Below are 15,146 nucleotides of genomic sequence, written 5' to 3' on the forward strand. Positions count from 1 at the left end.
GCGTCGACCCATCTGGGCTGGGGCACGCGGCGACAATTTACTCGTCGGTCCAGGGACCCCCCGGGTTCGAAACGCCGACAATCCTCAAGTGTTAGTCTGCAAGCATTTCATTGGTTTTGATGTTTAATTTTCAGCAAGGAGGTCCATGTGAGTTAGAAGTTCTTGGAAATAAGGGTATGGTCCAATTAAATGGAAGGTCCATAAGTTTAGGCACAAAAGTTCCCCTTACAGGAGAGGATGAAGTCATATTCAATTCATGCGGCAAGCATGCTTATGTATCCTATTATCATCTCTGGTTCATTCAGTCATACAATTTCTCTGAAGTTACATCTCTTTCTTCATGACTGTAGTGATAATGCAGAACTGTATGATATGTGTTACATGTTTTTCCTTTATTGACTCACAGATTTTTCAGCATCCTTTGAGTGACAAAGTTCCTAAAACGGTGCCATCATGTGCTGTTAGCCTTATAGAACCTCCGGTTGCTAGCGTAAAGCGCATCCGTACAGATAAGAGAACTGGAGACACTTCTGCGATTGCTTTAGCTGTTCATTTTTCTACATGTTGTAGGGGCTTAGCACGAGTAGGAGGGTGCGCTCGCGACGACAGCTTGCACGGGAATCACTGGAATCGCGTGGTAGGCGGGCACGGTTGCGATGACGGATCTAGATACATAGTCTAAGTGTTTTATCTAAATGTTCTCTATAATGGTGTAATACTCAAAATTGTGTACAAGAAATATATAGTGATTTCCTTATTTGATGTGCCTCATTTGCATCATAAAAAGAGCATACACAAAAAATTAGAGATTAATTCAAACAAATGATAAAAAATGCATCATGCTGGAGTTATATGTTTGTGCATTAAATTAAAATAATAATAATAATAATAATAATAAGATAATAATTCTAAGATTGGACTAAACCCTAGATTGAAATTAGGGTTTTGAAAATGAGAAGAAGAGAAATGATATAAAAATATAGATAATAAAATTAAATTCTCAAAGATTGGTATTTTTAATTTCATAAATACAATTTGGGGTGATGAGCCATAGAAGCTGGAATTTAAATTTGAGGTCAAATTCAAATTTGGAGATAATGCAGAAAATAAAATAAAAAGAAAGGGGGAAGACTTACCTGGGCTGCAGTATCCAAATTCGGCCCACTAGAGGAAATACACCGCGCGGCCCACGTCCTATTCAACCGCGCGCTTAGCCGCCCTGACTCGTGGGCCCCACTCGCAGCCTCACCGCAGCACTCAACCTCTGGCCGCGCTCCTCTCGTAGTTACAATGCCACGCGGGCCCCCTTCACCCAGTCGTCTTCCTCGCGAGAAATTCGCTGGGCGGAGCCAACGGCCCGAGCGCACCGCACGTGCTCTTCTCCCCTATACTCCGCGCCAGCTCCTCATGCCTCCGATTCCGCCGGCCCTTGAAGATAAAATCATACCACGTCGAGCCGTCACTCGTGCTCAACCGATTAGAACCCGACGCGTGCGATTTAGTGCGTGTGGCGGAGGTGAGAAGTCCACCGCCGTGACTGCCCTCACCAACACCGCGACTGGTCCTCTGCGCTAGAACCTGGGTACCTGCTTTGCGCGGCGAAGCTTCGGCCGCCGTCAATTTTCCCCGCCGGTGTCCTGCGCAAACTCAATTCGTCGCCGTGATTTCCTCCTCCGCCGTGCGCCGCGGACAGATCCCTCGGTGCGTTGAGAGCCGGTGAGTATTCCCCTATTCGGTTAAAGTACATTTCCCTGTACGTGTATGCGGTTATGATTGAGGATGGTGCTCTGGGGTCGGTGGTTGTCCTCGCCGGAGGGTGGTCGGGCGCCGCGGCTCTGTTCGCCGTTGTTCGCCGCGGGGGAGGGAGATGGTGTTTGTGCCGCTGATCTGTTCACGAACGACCATGATTAGATCAGGAGTACCCTTACGCGTGGACCGTAGATCTGCAATCCTATGGATACGATTCGATATCGGTTATTTTGGATCCGAGCCGTAGATATAGGATCCAGCGACTATTGTTGAATACCGGTTCAGATTTATAACCCTCTAATCTGGGCCGTGTGGTTTAGATCCAACGGCCTGGGTTCACCGATACCTCTTCGCTTGACTTAATTGCTAAAGAGACCTTGGCAAACGTTTGAATTAACCCGCAGTCCATCGCTACTGTGCTCTGTGCCTCGGATTTCTTGCGCTGAGGCCCCTGTTGTCTCTGGAATTTGGCGCGCGGTCCAAATAATTGGTAAAATCAGGGAGATTATTTAGAAATTAGTTTTTAGTACACATTTAATTGCAGAAACTTGTAAAATGCATAGAAAATTCACTTTAGCTCCAAATTGAACCATTTCAATTTCTAAAATTTTGTAATTTTATTCTCCATCACCTAGAGTCTCTGTTTTGGCATGAAAACAATAAGAAAATTAATTTATCATTTAATTCTATCGCAAGCACATTAAACCTTGGAAAATTCATATCTTAAAATATATAACTCCAAATTTAATGATTCCAGTCCCAATGATCATATTTTAATGTGTAGATTTTTATTGTGTATTTTATTCACATGTTTGGTGCAATATTAATTTTTCTATACTATGTATGTATTGTGTTGATGCGAGTAGACGAGCAAGCCACTGTGGATTCTGAAGTTCAGCAAGTAGAGGTAGCTGAGCAGGAGCTCATTGAAGGCAAGTTGTGCCCTTGATCACTTACTTTTTCCCAGCCATATTCTTATTAATTATAATGATCTGCATAGGTTAATTTTGATGGGATCCAATAGGTTACCCCAGTTTTGGTTATCTTTATACCTTGTTCACCACTGAAACATTTTTGGGTAGTACTTGCTATTGCTTTATGTGGATTTGGGTATGGAGATACACTATTCATGATTACTCTTTTATTATATTTTTATTATTACTGTTCATGTTAAGATCATTATGTTAATGGGAACATGGAGCGACCACCCGGGAAAACAGTGCTACCACAAGGGTATAATGGGACGCCCTTGGCTGATTAACTAGGAAAGCTAGTGGATGACTTCCTTACCCGAAAGGGGCAAGGGCAGTAGGGGAGTGGTCAGTGTAGGGAGGTCCTTGGGTTGATTTTGCTGCGATGGCGGTTAGGCGAGGCATTCCTGCACTGGAGCTTCCTATAAACTGTAGCGGGATTTCTGAAGCTAGTGGAACTTTGTAAAGGCCTCGTAGTGTTACCCTGCTTCGCCTCCTCGGTAGAGGTGTATGGGATTGGCCATCTCTTGGCAGATGGGTAACATGACTTGTGGGTAAAGATGCGCAACCTCTGCAGAGTGTAAAACTGGTATACTAGCCGTGCTCACGGTCATGAGCAGCTCGGACCCTCACATGATTAATTTATGGAACTTAAATTTAATTGGACATTTGCATCGCATTTGGGATTATTTTACTATTACTTTTCTTTATTATTATTAAGGTATGGTATTTACTTACACTTAGTAACTGCTAATAAATTTTTGACCAACTTATAAAAGCAATGCTCAGCCTCAGCCCTTACTTTGTTGATCAGCCTTACACTTCACATGAACTCCCACCTTTGGTGAGTTCATGCACATTATTCCCCATGACTTGTTGAGCTATGAACGTATGTGAGCTCACTCTTGCTGTCTCACACCCCCCACAGGAGAAGAACAAGTGATCGAAGAGGAGCCGCCTAACTCTGAGGTTTTCGACTTGATCTAGGTGGTGTCTCCCAGTCAGCTTTTTGGCGCCAAGGATAGATTTTATATCCTGCGATATTTATCTCTTATTTTGTAAGACTTCCGCTATGTAATAAAGTACTCTGATTATATTATGACATTTATCTCTATACACTCTGTTATTATATATGTTGTCTTCTTTGGCGCATGTATGAGATGCACCCGGCTTTGTCCCTTGAATCCGGGTGTGACAGAAGTGGTATCAGAGGAAATGTTGACTGTAGGACGAAACCTAGATAGAAATGGACAAAATTCTTACCTACTCACCTTACTCTGAGTCATTCTATACTTATCTTGATCATGTCTCACCTTTTGCTGTCATAATCTGATTACTCTTATCTTTTCAACTCTAAGACAAGATGGATTTCACACCTTGGAATCCTACATTTATGAACTTTTTAAGAGATAGGAGACCTAAGACAAAATTAAAACTATTTTCTCTATTTTAAAAAAAATGTTGGTTGAGTGTTCTGATGATAAATGCTTGATTTGCTTCTTTGATTGATTGAAACATTATAGTTGGACATCTTAGCATGTACCACCATAAGGTAATGTATTAGCTTTAGTAGGTGACACACTAATCTACTTAGATAATAAATCCCCCGCGGTAACATTCCTCGTAATTACTTGCCTTGTCTATAATTCATCCTTTCTTTCGTCCCTTGTGTTTCTAATCGAGATGGGCTACCCCTATAGTGTTAGAAGAGAGCACTATAGACGTGATCCTTGATATGTCATGGTTAAGAAAGGAAAAGATACTTTATACACTGTGCTAAAGGAACCATAGAACTCACCAGTTCCAAAGGAGAAAGATTTGAAGTTGGAATTGCAGTAACTACCGCCACCAAACTAGCGACATTCTTAGTAGATGGAAAGTTTGTTGGTGTCAACATCCGTGTGGTTAAGGATTTTTGAAAGGGAATTAGGCTTACACCTAGTTCCTAAATAATTTTGGTGGTTGAATTGCCCAACACAAATAATTGGACTAACTAGTTTGCTCTAGTGTATAAGTTATACAGGTGCTAAAGGTTCACACTTAGCCAATAAAAAGACCAAGAATTGGGTTCAACAAAAGAGCAAAGGGATACTGAAGTGTGCCCTGGTCTGGCGCACCGGACATGTCCGGTGCACCACCGGACAGTGTCCGGTGCACCAGGGGACTTCACGCTGAACTCCTCACCTTCGGAAAAATCCAGAGGCGCTCCGCTATAATTCACCGGACTGTCCGGTGCTCCAAGGAACGGCGCCTCAGGAACTCGCCAGCTTTGGGAATTCGCAACGGCTAGTCCACTATAATTCACCGGACATGTCCGGTGTACACCGGACTGTCCGGTGTGACAACGGAGCAACGGATATTTCGGCGCCAACGGCTACCTGCAGCGCATTAAATGCGCGCCAGCGCGCGCAGAAGTCAGGCACGCCCATACTGGCACACCGGACACTCTACAGTACATGTCCGGTGCGCCACCGGACATCCAGGCGGGCCCAGAAGACAGAGCTCCAACGGTCGGAACCCAACGGCGTTGGTGACGTGGCTGGCGCACCGGACATGTCCGGTGTGCACCGGACTGTCCGGTGCACCATACGACAGTCAGCCCCACCAAACGACTAGTTTGGTGGTTGGGGCTATAAATACCCCCAACCACCCCACATTCAAGTCATCCAAGTTTTCACACTTCCAACCACTTACAAGAGCTAGGCATTCAATTCTAGACACACTCAAGAGATCAAATCCTCTCCCAAATTTCACACAAAGCTTTAGTGACTAGTGAGAGAGATTTGCTTGTGTTCTTTCGAGCTCTTGCGCTTGGATTGCTTTCTTCTTTCTTGATTCTTTATTGCAATCAAACTCACTTGTAATTGAGGCAAGAGACACCAATCTTGTGGTGATCCTTGTAGGAACTTTGTGTTCCAAGTGATTGAGAAGAGAAAGCTCATTCGGTCCGAGGGATCGTTTGAGAGAGGGAAGGGGTTGAAAAAGACCCGGCCTTTGTGGCCTCCTCAACGGGGAGTAGGTTTGCAAGAACCGAACCTCGGTAAAACAAATCCGCGTGTCACACCTCTTATTTGCTTGCGATTTGTTTTGCACCCTCTCTCGCGGACTTGATTATATTTCTAACGCTAACCCTGCTTGTAGTTGTGATTATTTTTGAGAATTTCAGTTTCGCCCTGTTCACCCCCCCCTCTAGGCGACTATCAATTGGTATTAGAACCCGGTGCTTCATTAGAGCCTAACCGCTCGAAGTGATGTCGGGAGAACTCGCCAAGAGGGAGATGGAGACTGGCGACAAGCCCGCTACAAGCCACGGGTCGACTTCATTGGAAGAGTCCCACAACAAGAGGAAGGAGAAGAAAAACTCCTCTAACAAAGGGAAGGGGAAGGAGAAGAAACCCTCTTCCCACAAGTCGGATCGGAGAGGCGACAAACACAAGAGGATGAGGAAAGTGGTCTACTACGAGACCGACTCTTCATCACCATCGACCTCCAACTCCGAGGCACCGTCCGTTACTTCTAAGCGCCAAGAGCGCAAGAAGTATAGTAAGATTCCTCTACGCTATCCCCATATTTCAAAACGTACTCCTTTGCTCTCCGTTCCATTAGGCAAACCACCGGTTTTTGACGGTGAATATTATAATATGTGGAGTGACAAAATGAGGCATCATCTAACCTCACTCCACACAAGCATATGGAATGTTGTTGAGTTTGGTGTACAGGTACCATCCATAGGGGATGAAGACTACGACTCGGACGAAGTGGCCCAAATTCACCACTTTAACTCCCAAGCCACTACTATACTCCTCGCCTCTCTAAGTCGAGAGGAGTATAATAAGGTGCAAGGGTTAAAAAGTGCGAAGGAAATTTGGGACGTACTCAAGACCGCGCACGAAGGAGACGAGGTGACAAAGATCACCAAGCGGGAAACGATCGAGGGGGAGCTCGGTCGCTTCATGCTTCACCAAGGGGAGGATCCACAAGCTATGTACAACCGCTTGAAGACCTTGGTGAACCAAGTGCGCAACCTCGGGAGCGAAAAATGGGATGACCATGAGATGGTCAAGGTTATTCTTAGATCCCTCGTATTTCTTAACCCTACACAAGTTCAATTAATTCGAGGTGATCCTAGATATAAGCTAATGTCTCCTGAGGAAGTCACAGGAAAATTTGTGAGCTTTGAGCTAATGATTAAAGGCTCAAAGAAAATCATCGAGCAAGGCGCCTCCTCCACACCCGAAGCACAACCGGTCGCATTCAAGGCGACAGAGGAGAAGAAGGAGGAGTCTACATCAAGTAGACAACCCATCGACGCTTCCAAGCTCGACAACGAGGAGATGGCGCTAATCATCAAGAGCTTCCGTCAAATCCTCAAACAAAGGAGGGGGAAGGACTACAAACCCCGCTCCAAGAAAGTGTGCTACAAATGTGGTAAGCCCGGTCATTTTATTGCAAAATGTCCAATATCTAGTGATAGTGGCAGGGGCGACGACAAGAAGGGGAGAAGAAGGGAGAAGAAGAGACATTACAAAAAGAAGGGCGGCGATGCCCACGTGTGCCGCGAGTGGGACTCCGACGAGAGCTCCACTGACTCCTCCTACGACGAGGACGCCGCCAACATCGCCGTCACCAAGGGCCTCCTCTTCCCCAACATCGGCCACAAGTGCCTCATGGCAAAGGACGACAAAAGGAAGAAGGTTAAATCAAAATCCTCCACTAAATATGAATCTTCTAGTGATGATAATGCTAGTGATGAGGAAGATAATTTGCGTACCCTTTTTGCCAATCTTAACATGGAACAAAAGGAAAAGTTAAATGAATTAATTAGTGTCATTCATGAGAAGGATGACCTTTTGGATTCCCAAGAGGACTTCCTAATTAAAGAAAATAAGAAGCATGTTAAGGTTAAAAATGCTTATGCTCTTGAAGTTGAAAAATGTGAAAAATTATCTAGTGAGCTAAGCACATGCCATGACACTATTACCAACCTTAGAAATGAAAATGCCAAATTAATTGCTAAGGTTGATCCTCATGTTTGTAATGTTTCAACTTCCAATCTTAGAGATGATAATGTTAATTTACTTGCTAGGATTGATGAGTTGAATGTTTCTCTTGCTAGCCTTAGGATTGAAAATGAGAAATTGCTTGCTAAGGCTAAAGATTTTGATGTTTGCAACATTACTATTTCTAACCTTAGAAGTGAAAATGATATATTACATGCTAAGGTTGTAGAATTAAAATCTTGCAAACCCTCTACATCTACCGTTGAGCACACTTCTATTTGTACTAGATGTAGAGATGTTGATGTTAATGCTATTCATGATCACATGGCTTTAATTAAACAACAAAATGATCATATAGCAAAACTAGATGCTAAGATTGCCGAGCATGACTTAGAAAATAAAAAATTTAAATTTGCTAGAAGCATGCTCTATAGAGGGAGACGCCCTAGCATTAAGGATGACATTGGCTTCCAAAGGGGAGACAATGTCAAACTTAATGCCCCTCCTAAAAGATTGTCTAATTTTGTTAAGGGCAAGGCTCCCATGCCTCAGGATAATGAGGGTTACATTTTGTACCCTGCCGGTTATCCCGAGAGCAAGATTAGGAGAATTCACTCTAGGAAGTCTCACTCTGGCCCAAATCATGCTTTTATGTATAAGGGTGAGACATCTAGTTCTAGGCAACCAACCCGTGCTAAGTTGCCTAAGAAGAGAACTCCTAATGCATCAAATGATCATGACATTTCATTCAAAACTTTTGATGCATCATATGTTTTAACTAACAAATCCGACAAAGTAGTTGCCAAGTTTGTTGGGGGCAAACACAAGGGCTCCAAGACTTGTGTTTGGGTACCCAAAGTTCTTGTTTCTAATGCCAAAGGACCCAAAACCGTTTGGGTACCTAAAGTCAAGAACTAAACTTGTTTTGTAGGTTTATGCATCCAGGGGCTCAAGTTGGATTATCGACAGCGGGTGCACAAACCACATGACAGGGGAGAAGAAGATGTTCTCCTCCTACGAGAAAAACCAAGATCCCCAACGAGCAATCACATTCGGGGATGGAAACTAAGGTTTGGTCAAAGGATTGGGTAAAATTGCTATATCTCCTGATCATTCTATTTCCAATGTTTTTCTCGTAGATTCATTAGATTACAATTTGCTTTCTGTATCTCAATTATGCAAAATGGGCTACAACTGTCTCTTTACTGATGCAGGTGTCACTGTCTTTAGAAGAAGTGATGATTCAATAGCATTTAAGGGTGTGTTAGAGGGTCAGCTATACCTAGTAGATTTTGATAGAGCTGAACTCGACGCATGCTTAATTGCTAAGACTAACATGGGTTGGCTCTGGCACCGCAGATTAGCCCATGTTGGGATGAAGAATCTTCACAAGCTTCTAAAGGGAGAACACATTTTAGGACTAACCAATGTTCATTTTGAGAAAGACAGGGTTTGTAGCGCATGCCAAGCAGGAAAGCAAGTTGGTGCCTGTAACACCCCAGGTGTTACTCAGGGTGTCCACCCAAGGCTACCCCCTTTTAACCTATTATCACATGAAGATTGATTTGGGCAAAGTATACCAAACTTGGAATTCTAGGTCCTAAGCAAGTGCAAACCACCTTGGATATCATGCCCTAGCTTGTCATGCACATCTAAGTGGGGGATTTCCCAAAACCCTAAAGCAAACCCCTCTTGGGCAATAGGAACCCTAATTGAAGCTATGATCAAAAGATCATGTAAACCTTATGATCATGGCTTGGGCCAAATATAAAAGTTGTAATATACTTCATAACCTACAATTAATAGTAAGGAAGTACCCCCAAAAAGTTTCCAGAAAAGTCCTAAAAAGTTCACCTAAGGTTCAGCTCAAGGGAGAATTCAGATTTTGCCTAAGTATAAAAACTAACCCTTGAACAAAGATTCCACATGTTCACCTTAATCCAAATTTCAAAACCCTTCGACCCAATTGACAAAGTGGCGCCAAATTAACCCTAGAATACCATGGAAAGAGATGACACCTACCCTAGGGCGCTAGACACGACTTGACACCATTTTTGTCTCGGCTTGGACCTAGCTGACACAGCCAACTTCTCCCCCCTCTATCTCCCTACCCCGACCATATCTTGACTTGGAACTCACAGCAAAAAGGTAGGATATGGAGCAGGGAAGCGACCGTACACAGTGACTTTGCCAAGATACGCACGCTATGGTGCTCTAATCCGCCGTTGAACCATGGCAGAAGCAAGCTTCCACGTGTTCGACGCGAGCTGACATCCGGGGGCACGCTTAGAGCACGCCCGTGCACGAACCCCCGCGCGCCCACGGCCGCCCGTGACCACGCCCGCGCCACGGCTATAAAGCCCACCTTAGTGCTCGGCTGCCTTCCCCGTTGCCTCCTCCGTACCTCGCCTAACTTACCCGAGCCAGCCATTAGCTCCGGCGACCTCCCCGCGACCCGCCAGTGCCGCCCGAGAGCAACCACCGTGGCCAGCCCCTTTCCCGTCCTCCTCCGTTCGATCCAAGCCCTCAGATAGCTCCCTGGTGAGGCCGTGAAGCTTGCTCAGGCTTGAACCGAGGACCCGCGTCACCGGAATAGCGCAATTGTGCTCGCCGGAGTTCAAAAACCCGCCGGCGCACGTGGACCGGGTAAGCCTCTGCACCTTTTCCAAATTCGTTGCGCGCATGGCCTCTACATCACCCCGTGGAGCTCCTCGTGCACCTTAATTGAACTATACCGCCGTGGTTTGGCCGGAACAGGAGTCGCCGACGACCCCCGCCGCCTGTGCTCGTGGCCAGGGTAGCTCCGACCACCTCCGACGCCGACCCGCACACCGACGTGACCGTCGTGACCTCCCGGACGTCACTGACCACCCCGCCGGAGCTCTACTGCCGCCGGTAAGCCTCGCCGCCGTAATCTATGCCGCGGGTACTGTTTAAGTCAGTCAGGGAGCGCATGTTAGATTTCGGTTAGGTCCAGGGGGTTTTGTGCGATGTCAGTGACCCACGCCAATAGTAGACCGAGGACTATTTTGTGAGAGAAGAGGGAGATAAAACCCAGGGGCCTCAGCGCAAAGCTGTTTTCTTTTCCATTTTCGAATTTATTTTCTTTTAATATGGCAGATAACTTAATAAATGCATAACTCGAAGAATAATCATCCAAAAATTGTCAAACCAATTTTGCTAAACTCTGGGAAATATGGACTATCAGATAAAAATAATAAAACCCATAGTTTTTGTATTCTTTTCTGAAGCTTTGAATTAAATAAGAAAACTGCTAAAAACTTAATATTAGAAGGAAAAATAGAAGTATTATTTGACTAGGGTTAGCAAAATTTGGAGAAGATTATATCTACCTACTGACTCAATTAAAAATGCTAAACCTCTCTGTCCACCCCATTAAGCTAGTTTTTACCCTTTGTTTTACAATAGGCTTAAGGTTAAGAAAAATAGAAAATGTGATTTAAATAATGAACCAGAGGGTACCCCTATTTTTGTTAGGATACTTATTCAAGGTAGTTCACTGGAAAAATATATCATACCCTGTTTTAGTATAAAATAAATAGGATACCTTTTATTTTAAATAAAACAAGAGAAACTTAGAAAAACCCTACAAAAATAACCCCAAGGTGAAAACACCCCCACCCTTGGGATAGAAAATGTTTTGCTAATAAGAACTTAAGAAAAATATGAAATCTGCTGTTTGACATTTTTCAAATAACAATGTAGTAGAAAGTGCCTTTTTGGCATTAAACTTTAGAAAATCATAACTAAATAACCACCCCTTAGCCTTCTGTGGTTTTTGGCACAGAAGCCTATTATTACTGTTAAATGCCAACAAAAATAACCCTTAGGACAGACCCCACCTCTAATTAAGAGTTGTAGTACAAAGTGGCCCATTTACCCAATTTTTATTCTTTTTATCCTAAGCTTAGCCTTTATTTGTGGAGCCTCAAATTCTTAAAACAGGCTAGAATAGCAAAGGGCAACCCACTGTAATTTTTACAGAATTTTTGGAAAATATTAAACCACTGTCGTAGTTCAAACCTACACTAGAAACCATAAGTAGAAATTAAGAAAAGGAAAATGAATAATGGTAATTAATGTCATCCTAAAACCCTTGTAAATTTGTCCACTGAAATGTATAAAGACAATACAAAATCCACTATGTTATCCTAAATGAAAACCTAAGCCTAAAAAGTAATAAGTATATACCACTGGAAGCCCCGCATGACTAAGAAACCCTAAGTCACTTCTTGACTTAGTTTCTTTTAGCATAATGTTATTAAATCTTGCATAATCATGACATACATATTCATTGCATTTCGATAGACTGTAACCTTGCTGACGGAGAGTACGTCCTTGTGCCGGAGCAAGGAGCCGCTCAGGAGGTAGCCCCGGATCCAGCACTAGAGCCTGCACCAGAGGACCTGCCTGCCACTGCTTTGGAAGGCAAGCCCCGGTTTATGCATAACCTGTTATTTATGCTATTTTACTGCACTTATTGATTGTAGGATTGAATGTGCACTTAAGTGTAGGAGTTGTTTGAAACCCTAGTTGCATGATCTCAGGAATCCTGTTGAGATGAATACTAGTATGCTAGGTCGAGTAGCTGCTTTATTAAGTAGGATCTCGGTAGAAGACGAGTGATTTTTCTAGCACTCGCGCGAGGTCAGGACATTGATTGTACCCACTTTCATATCGTACTGATGTTGGGTTGTGGGCAACAATCCATGGGGATTGGTTGTTCACGGGATAAAAATTTGAATAAGGATTAAGGTGTGGTACCGTGTGTCAAGCGTTTGAACGTACTAAACATATACCGAGAAATATGGTAAATCGGTAAGCCTAGTACCTGATTGAACCTGGCAGCAGATTGCCCTCCTCACGCGACCTGAGACGAGGTCTCTCATTCCGGTTATGGTGGGTACAAGTGCGGTCACTGCACGATGGCAGTCGGGGTCAGTGAGGCATTGTACGCCAAGGCGGTGAGCCCCTCTCTGCTGACGGGGAATCGATGGGGACGGTTGATGTGTGTGGGGACGGAGAGCCCCTACATGTCGTGTGTTTAGGTTTACCTTGCAAGGTTTAAAAACTCGATTCGAATCGTCTGCTTCTCGCAGCTAATGAGACTGCTTGATCCATGCTGCTACATTGAGTAACGAGTGGAATTGTGTTGAGATGATACAAGATGTTGATTGCTAAAAATGTTTGCTACTATGTATGAATAGATAGTACATCTTTAGCCTTAAGAGAGTCACACTAAATTTTGACAAAGTTAAAAACTTGATTTAGAAACTCAGCTAGTGCTTTTGGCAACCAAACCCCACAGCCAAACAGCTGCATGTCTAGAGGTAGAGGAGTAGACTCCTCATACCGGGTAAGTCTAGCTGAGTATTAGTATACTCAGCCTTGCTTGTGGCATAATTTTTTATAGGTTCTCTGGAGGAAATGGTTGCGGGAGTGACTTGGCCGTCCATCTTGCCACCAGGTTGGACTGTCGAGTGGGACCCTACCTCGGCTGAGGAAGAGCATGAGGAGTGATGGGACAGGCTTCCCCATCTCTCTGTTTAATTACCGTTAGCTTTATTCCGCTGCACTTCAAACAATGATGACTACTTTTGCAAAACTCCGATGATGATGTAATAACTTAATACTCTTTCATGCATGGTTTTATGCTTTATTGTATTTGCTCTGTGACTCACCATCGAGTGAGATTGTGGTACTTGATCCTGTCAGTGGCCGTGTCGGACTAGATCCGAGGGATTGACGGGTTATTCCCATTTAAGTGTGGTCTAGCCTCTAAGGCGGGACTTAGGCACTTAAGTTGGAATAATTCGGGCAGTTCCGCCACAGCTGGTATCGGAGCTTGTACCACCACAGAGGAATCAATAAAATGTGAATACCATCATTTTTCCAAAATAAAACTTGATAGAAACAATATCGGATAGATAGTAGGACGAGCAGGATAGACCTAGGACGTGAAGCCTTAGGGAAATAGAAGGGTAGCTAGGTGGCTAAGTAATTAGGCCCTACATGCCACTTTTACAGGATGGGAGTTCTTCCCTATTCCTTTTATCTTGTTGTGAGGTCGTTCAGTACCATTTTATTTTAACTAGAGAAAGGGCTGAGTTTTATTTTTCTTGTTCTTTTTATAATTCTTTTTCTTTTACTTATGCTTAACCGTACACAGATGACTTCCCACGGATCCTCAGAGGACGGAAATGCACTATCCCACACTGACGGGCTTGCACGAGAGGGTTTTCCCCGCATTTTGTGGGAGGTACTTCAGGGGGCCGGATATACGGCACCCCCTCAGTACGCGGTGCAGCAGTTCGAGAAGCACCGAGTGCCCCGCTGTAGGGTGAGGATGACCTTGGAGCCTCATCCCCTGCAGCCAGGCTGGCGCTCTTTGGACTCCGAGTCCTTCGGATACCGTGCGGAGGACACGATCGAGGCGATCGCTCTGCATGGATTGACTACTTTCTGCGGATTCCATCCTTTGGAGCTGGCTACCCACCCCATTGGCTTGTTCCCCGCTGAGAGGGAGGACGACCCAATGTGGAAGGATCGGGTGGACGACCCGCTCAGGGAGACCACCTTCCCCTGAGTCGAGTGTTGCCTCGTTCGCTCACTAGGTGTTCAGGATAGGGTTAGAAGTTGGATGGTAGGACTCCTCGCAGCTGGCTTAGCTTTTGCACCCTTGGGGTACTAGGCTAGATAGAGTTGAGTCTTTTTGGGACAATTGATGTAATCGTGCTAAACTCTCTTGGAAGCTTGTTTGATGGATGCTGTTATCAGTTTAAATTTGGAAGGAAAAATTTATGCCTTTTAAAATCCTTTTGTTGAAGTTGGAGTCTATCATGTTGTTTTGACTCTTTTCGTCGCGATAAAATCTTGAACTTGGAAATATGGTGTTAAGTATAAATGTGGTTTTTCAGATGGCCGGGAGGCAGCATCGTGGCCAGAATGAGCGCGTTCCTCCACCGCCGCCACCACCTCCCACTCTGCAGGAGCTCATGGCTCAGCAGAACGAGATCTTGAGGCAGCTAGCTCAGCGTCAGCCACCACCTCAGCACTATGGTGGTGGAGACCATCAGCGTCACCCCGCGGCAGCCACCTACCAGGAGTTCCTCAGCACCCAGCCTCCATTATTCACTAGGGCAGAGGATCCACTTGATGCAGATGTGTGGTTGCGAGTGGTGGAATCCAAATTCCCACTACTCCATGGAGCTTGCTCAGAAGTCACCAAAGTCAGGTTTGCCACCCAGCAGCTTCGCGGACCCGCAAGGACTTGGTGGGACCATTTTCTTGCCATGCAGCCAGAGGATCGAGAGGTAGAATGGAGGGAGTTCAAGGCAGCTTTCAGGGGACACCATATACCAGCCGGGATTATGGACCGGAAGCTCAATGAGTTTCTGGCACTCAC

This window comes from Zea mays, chromosome 7 (assembly GCF_902167145.1).
Source record: "Zea mays cultivar B73 chromosome 7, Zm-B73-REFERENCE-NAM-5.0, whole genome shotgun sequence".
NCBI lineage: Eukaryota > Viridiplantae > Streptophyta > Magnoliopsida > Poales > Poaceae > Zea > Zea mays.